Source organism: Phalaenopsis equestris, unplaced genomic scaffold (genome assembly GCF_001263595.1).
Source record: "Phalaenopsis equestris unplaced genomic scaffold, ASM126359v1 Scaffold000174, whole genome shotgun sequence".
NCBI lineage: Eukaryota > Viridiplantae > Streptophyta > Magnoliopsida > Asparagales > Orchidaceae > Phalaenopsis > Phalaenopsis equestris.
Genome location: NW_018164616.1, coordinates 494,240 through 500,239, shown reverse-complemented (window position 1 = coordinate 500,239; position 6,000 = coordinate 494,240). Strand labels below are relative to the sequence as shown.

Genomic DNA, 6,000 nt, shown 5'->3' with positions numbered 1-6,000 from the left:
TTCTCATAAGAAAATAATCAATTTGTGTTTTATTAGATCCACTCTTATAAGTAATAAGATGTTCATCCCTTTTCTTGAATAAAGTATTAGTAATAACAAAATCAAACGCTAAAGCAAAATCTAAAATAACTTTACCTTCTTCATTAGTTACTCCAAAACCGTAGCCACCATGAATATTTCTGAAATCTTCTACCACTCTACCGACATGTCCATTTAAATCTCCTCCAATAAAAATTCTTTCTTCAAGAGGTATCATTTGTATTAAGTCTTCTAAGTCATTCCAAAATTTATCTTTAGACTCTGTATCTAAACCTACTTAGGAGCATAAACACTTATAATATTAAAAATCTTAGTATCAATGATAATCTTAAGGGCTATAATTCTATCACCAACTCTATTAATTTTTACAACATTATCTTTCAAACTCTTATCTATAATTACACCTACACCATTTCTAGTGCGACTCTTACCAGAATACCAAAGTTTAAAACCTAAATTATCAATCTCCTTAGCCTTTTCTCCCACCCACTTAGTTTCTTGAATACATAAGATATTAATTTTTCTATGAATCATAATATCAACTAATTCCATTAATTTACCATTGAGAGTCCTATATTCCAAGATCTTATCCTAATATTAGTTTCATTAGTTTCATGGACTAACTTCTTTACCCGCATTCGCCCGTAATGTGGGAACCCTTGCTTATTTAACACTACACCCGGGCGCCGGTGTAGCGGCCCTTGCACACTTTTCACTGTATTCAGGCTATACAGCGCGTCGCTTCCAGGGGACGCCCTAGCACTTACACAATGATCAAAAGGATTCATGTCATGATTTTTTCGACAAGTTTTACGCTGGCTGTCGACTACCTAACGCAACCCTCCACTTTTCTCATCCGGGCTTGGGACCGACAACGACATCGTTTGTGGATGTGTTGCCACAAATTACCTTTTTGCAAGCAATATCAACATGACTGACATTGATTGTCCAAGAGGGTCACAAGTTTAAGCAACTCTCACTAGACACATGAGAACTTCAGATAAGTGAATTTTTGGATATTTAACCTACCTCTTAATTTGCCACTGCTGAGGGAAATTCAATGTGTCAGAGAGGAGAAGATTTTTAGCTATTTCTGGAAGGTTATATGGAGTAATATGGGTATTAAAATTTATTTTAGTTCAATGGTAGCCCCACAGTTAGATGGCTAGATGAGCATGGTGAACTGTATCTTTGAAATCTTCCTTTAGTATATTGCGGGAAAGAACATCCAACAGTGAGATTCAAGTCCATCCGAAGAAAAAGAAGAGGCATCTCTTGAGTGGTTGCCATTGAGAGTTGTCCGACATGCCATAGATTTAGTTCCATAGTCGATTCCTCCTAACAATATTATTTATCAGATACACTCAACCGAGTACAGGGAGTGGGAGAAGCATGTTATAAATTTGATGGCTCGAGGCTTAGTTTGTGAGAAGACTCATTCGTGTGTAGCACTAGCTCTAATTGTGCCAAAACAGGATAACTACTTTTTCCATCAGGATATGCTTTGGAATGACCTCCCTGATTTTGAGTTGTCATGGGTAGACGTGAGCATATATTTTATAGTGAGATATTTTGGGAAGCTCAAAGTCAGAGCAGATAGACCTTTCAAGATCTTTCATAATCTGAATGACAACGCCTACAAGATTGACTTGTCTGAAGATTGTGACAATTCCATCACCTTCAACGCGTCTAACTTGACATCATACTACGACAAGTTAGAACCTTCCATGTATGAGGTTAAAGTCGTGGGTGATGAACGCGGTAGTCGTATCTCTGTACATGAACCAAGTCGGTCTAGAATTCTGAGGAGTCAACAGACCATCCAAGCTAAGGAACCGCCATCCAATTACAGTGGGGCCACTCCTAGCTCTCTAGAGCATATTTATGTTGCTTTGTTGTGTTAGGTTTTTAGTTTTTGACATGTGTTTGTTCGAGACTGCCGTTGACGTCTCTCTTTTCTCTTTGAAGTTGGTATGCAAGGGTCCGAGTGATACTCCGACTTTATCTTGCTCATGATGTGATTTTTATCCTTTTGCATCCTTTCCACACTGTTCTCAGTCTCCCTCAGTTGTTGTAGCCGCCCAAAACAACAATGTTTTTATTCTCTTGCCGTCACAGCCACCTTCCCTTTTCACCGTTGCTGCCGACACCCCCAAATTGGCTGCCTTCTCGTTGCCCTCCCAAGCTCTCTTATCATGCTATCGCCGTCCCTGCAGCACAACCGCCACCGCTACCCATGCTGATAATTGCCTCCCCCTTGCAGTCGCCACCTTCCTCTCTGTTGCCATCACCAAGGACAACCATTCCATCACTATTTGCTTGCTGTTCAGAACATGGAAAATAACCCCCTATCAATTAGGAATGACGAAAATCAGACAGTTAAATTAAAAGTTTTTTATAATTAGGAGCTTCCTTATTTAAATTATTTTCAATGTTTTTATTATTATTTATTCCCTTTTTGCTGAATATTTAGATTATGAATATATATTATTAAGTTATCTAAAATGGATTATTCACATTATTTTGTACCTAAAATAGATTGTAAGATTATTATTTAATGGAATGAAAGCAAAGGGAAAATGCATCGAGCTTATTCAGAATTCAGCTTATTTTTCTAAAACTTTGACATGGTATCAGAACCAAAATTTTGTCATAACCACCGATAATTGTTGGAGTACCGCCAAGACTCCCTTCCCGCCGGCCTTTTTGCAGGACGGGAATGGAAGAACTATTTCTTTGCCTTAATTCTCGCTCGTCTGCTTTGTTTAAAACCCTCGTCTTCTTCATCTGCGTCGCTCGACCTCGACTGCTCGGTCTCCTAGATTGTTGCGCCTGCTTCCACTGCTTCGCTTGATCGTTTGCCTCGATTGTTCGGTCGATTAATTCCATCATCAGGTCCTTCTACTGTGCTCTGCCCCCTCTACTTCATATGCTTCATCTTCGATTAGTCCATTTGCCTCCTACCTCTTTGTGAAAGAAAAACAACTTCAGTTCGTCGAAGCTAGGAAACAATGTTGGGCTTAGGTGAGGGAGGTAAGGGCTTGGGAAAGGGTGGAGCCAAACGCCGCCGCAAGGTTCTCCGCAACAATATTCAGGGCATCACCAAGCCAACGATTCGTCGATTAGCTCATCGTGGTGGCGTGAAGCGCATAAGTGGTATGATCTACGAGGAGACGCGAGGCATGCTCAAGATCTTTCTTGAGAACGTCATACACGACGTTGTGACCTACACCGAGCACGCTCGCCGGAAGACCCACAGCCATGGATGTTGTTTATGCCATCAAATGTCAGGGTCGCATCCTTTATGGCTTTGGTGGTTAGCTTCAGTTGTTTCTGGAATCATGCGTTTCTTAGGAATTAGGGCTCTTTATGAAATGCTTGTTGCTCTTCTCGTGAAGAACAAGGTGGAAAAGAAGAATTGCCTTGAAGAAAACCAGACTTGCTCGACAGGCAAATAGATATCATAGGTCTGCTCGTCAAGAGATGAAACTTATTCTAAAGTGCAAAATTCATTCATTGTGGAGTTTAAAGATTCTTGGGTTGAACAGTGTTGTTATGTTTATATTATTATTCGTCTGATTCAGATCTTCTTCGCTAGGCATTGTTGCTTCTGTGGCATCTTCGACAGCTTTTTACGCTTCACTTCATCTGCTTAAGCTTCTGCTTCTGCAAATCATAGATCTTAGGTTTCAGCACTCTTGGGCTTCGACACTCTCAGACTTCAGTATTCTTAGGCTTCGACATTCACGGGCTTCGACGCTCTCGGCCTTCGACACTCTTCGACATCGGCACTTTCGGCTTCAACACTCACTGCGTAAGGATTTTTGGTCATGACAATGTTATCAGTTTTTTGTTGACAAATTGATGGTTCTTGATCAGTTAGCATCAATTTGAGTGAGATGTCAATCAAAAAGGATGGAAATCAGACAGTTAAATTAGGAGTTTTAGAAAGTTCCTTATTTAAATTATTTTCAATGTCTTTATTATGATTTATTTCCATGTTAGCTGAATATTTAAATTATGAATATATATTATTAAGTTATTCAAAATAGATTATGAGCTTTATTTTGTACCTAAAATAGATTGTAAGATTATTATTTAATGGAATGAAAGCAAGGGGAAAAGACATCAAGCCTATTCAAAATTAAACCTATTTTTCTCAAAACTTTGACACCTGACCTTGTTATTATCTGTTTACCCACCATCTCGCCACCTTCCAAACTCTCGCCAACAAGTACCACCACCCCTCAATCGAACCCTAATTTGAGTTTGTGTTGTGATTTGTTGAAATGATTGCTGATATTCTAAATTATTTAGCTCGAATATTTTGATTTATTTTCATGGATTCTTCCAACTTTCAAAAGTTGATGGTTCGCCCCTTATACATCAGTGTCGACTTAAGAGATAGGTCTTCAGTATGTCACTGGTGCTTTTATTTTAAAAGTTGGTAATATTGTACTTTTGATTTTGTTTGTACTATTTTTTCAGTGGTACTGGTTATGGCGTTATGTTCAACTTTTAAATGCCAGGAATTTAAAGGAGACTAGGGGCGATTGGAATCACTTCTGTTTTTTTATTTTATTTCATGTATGTCAATTTTTTTTTCTATTTTTGTTATCTTTTGATTGAAATAAAATAAACTTGGTTATTTAATTAAAATATTTCATTAAAATTTGATTATTTCTAAAACTATTCAAAATATCAAAAAGTTATTTCAATTTTTTAAAAAATGTTTAATTTATTTTTAAAAATAAAGCATAAAAATATATATAAAACACACTAACAAATAAATTTTTAAAAAATAAAATAAAATAAAACTGATCCCAACAAATTGTAAAGAAATAATGAAGATACTGCAGCTTTTTAAAGTGTTATTCTCATTGGTTTTTGATGAACCTATCATTCTTAACGTGTTAGTAACATCAAAAAATCTTTTGCCTTTTCTCTGTGCATTCTTTGCATTTAACCTTATAAAATCAAGGTGTTGCTCCGCATAGACTCTCTTAAAATTTTTTTTTCTATTTTATATTTTTTTAGCCGATTTAACTTGATTCTTAATGTTTTACATTGAATATTTGTTTTTTTCATTTTTTCTTGGGCACCAGTTGGCTGTTTAGTGGTCTCTAGATTAGAGAATGAGTTCAAGAATTACTTGGTTCTTAAAAAGCCATTGTTGTATTTGAAGTGTTCGGTTGAATATTGACACAATGGCTGATTTTTTTTTCCTATCCGGCGGAGTTGTCACATCTCAATTGTGCGACAATAGTTTTCCAGGTTCATCTTTCTGTTTGCTAGAATAATTCAATGATTTTATCATTTTCTTTCTTCTGTTTTGATGAAACCTTCAATTATTTACACTTTTGTGGATGGGACTGGGATAGGTAAATAGTAAAACACGGGACTTTATTTTTGCTGTTGTACGTTTATCAGTAAGTGCTAGGAACAATTTGATATTCGTTTGATTGAATCCCAGTTTTATTAATTCAACTTGAATATCGTTTATGAAGTTTTCACTTGCAAATGAGCAATTGAGCAAAAATTTAGGGGGTCTGCACGGTTTGATTTGACTCAAAATCAGTCTATATTTAAAATAAAGTCAATTCAAATCATCCAAACAAAGCTGAAATCAAAACCAAAATATTGTTCCCATAAATCAGATCAAACTGAATCAATAAGTTTGGTTTGGTATTCAGTTCAAACATTTAAATTTTTAGATTACAATTTTGTTTCATATCACTTTGGAATTTTGGAATTAATTTATAGATTACAACTTGATTTTTTGGTTCTGTTTGGTTTTCATTAAATTGATTCAGTTTGATTGAATAGTTTATTGTGAATTGATGAATCATTAGGTTAATTATGTCATATTAGAAAAGAGATACGATTTTATTTATTAATGACATGATTAGTAGGTTATTTAAATTTGGCATATAATTTATAATCTTACATATTAAGCTTAAG

At 35.9% G+C, this 6,000-nt stretch overlaps 1 pseudogene; it reads left to right on the top strand.

Moving 5' to 3' along the window:
* The first annotated feature begins 3,041 nt into the window (after positions 1-3,041).
* On the top strand, positions 3,042-3,360 carry LOC110022205 (annotated as a pseudogene).
* Positions 3,361-6,000: the final 2,640 nt, after the last annotated feature.